We start from the raw sequence: 1550 nt of genomic DNA on the forward strand, positions 1-1550 counted from the left end.
TCCTGGACACACACTCACCCTAATCCTGCAGTGGTCATTTTTCCTACTTTGAATGAGAAATTTTGCCATGCACTTGGGGAATATAAATTGAGGACTGACCATCTTCTAGCCAAAGAGTGTAGTGTGCTGAGAGCCAATACTTTTTACAGTTCAGTGATAGAGAAATTAAGGCCACACACTGTACCTTAAGCCTTAATGACACAAAGGCATCATTGTTCACAACAGTTTACATCTATGTAATGAGGACTTCACTGTCCCAGCTAAGGGGGTGGAATATCTCCAAATAGTTATAAATTTTATTCTTTACTTCATGTGGGTTTTCAAAGTAAAATGCCCTTACCCAAGGAACCTAATGAATAGAGAAACTTAAACTCAGTTCCATCAAGCATATTTTACTGAATAAATTACTCCATGAGATTTCCTTTTCTGCTGGAAAATATTCCTGCAGTCGTTGTTGAAAGTGACCATATACAGTTCTAGGTGCCAGAAGCCTGAAATGAGTCTCATATCAAGATGTGCACAGGACTGGGCTCCTTCTAGGGGGGAATCTGTTTTCTTGCCAATTCCAGTTTGCATTGCTGACCACCTGCATCCCTTTACTCAGGGCCCTTCCTCCTTCATCAAAACCAATAGTGAAGCCCTCGCTCCTTTGGCTCAGTGGATTGAGCGTCAGCCTGGGGACTTAAGGTTTGACTCCAGTCAAGGGCACATGTTGGGGTTGTTGGCTCAATTCCTAGTAAGGGGCGTACAGGAGGCAGCCATTCAATGATTCTGTCTCATCATTGAGGTTTCTATATCGCCTACCTCTCTGCCTCTCTGAAACCAATAAAAATATATTTAAAACAAAAAAAATAACCCAGTAGTGTACATTTTCATCTTGCCTCCCCGTTTGCATCTAGGGGACCATTGTGTTTACCTTAGTTCCACCTGGATGATCCCGGCTCATCTTCTATTTTTAAGTGAGTCAATTAGTGCCCTCGATGGTTTGACTCAGAGGATAGACCGTCGGCTGGTGGACTGAAGGATCTCGGATCAGTTTCTGTCAAGAGCACATGCCCAGAATGTGCTGAGGAGTGGGAGCACCAGGGAGAGGTCAATGTGGGGAAAAGGAGACATAAGTAATACTTTAAACAATAAAGCATTAAAGGAAAAAGAAAGAGCAAATGCCTGGGTTGTGAGTTCAATTCCCAGTGGGGGCAGGCAGGAGATAGCTGATGAGTGATTGTCTCTCATCATTGATCTTCTAGCTCTCTCTCCCTCTCCCTTCTTCTCAGAAACCAATAAAAAAATATATTTTAAAAATAAAATAAAGTCAGCCAATTAACAACCCTGTTCCATCTGCTACCCTAATTTTTCTTGCTATTAAAAAAAAGAACATTTTTAAAACTACTAGGGATTGGGATGTGGACATCTTTTAGAGGTTCTTATTCTACCGACTACAAAGCATTTTTCAGTATCACTTTGTGTCACTCAATTGCCCTTATACAAAAGAAACAAATAGTTAATCATAGCCTCTAGAATGAGTGAATAACTATTCCTTTACAATTGTT

The sequence above is a fragment of the Myotis davidii genome, unplaced genomic scaffold, assembly GCF_000327345.1.
Source record: "Myotis davidii unplaced genomic scaffold, ASM32734v1 scaffold9536, whole genome shotgun sequence".
Taxonomy (NCBI): Eukaryota; Metazoa; Chordata; class Mammalia; order Chiroptera; family Vespertilionidae; genus Myotis; species Myotis davidii.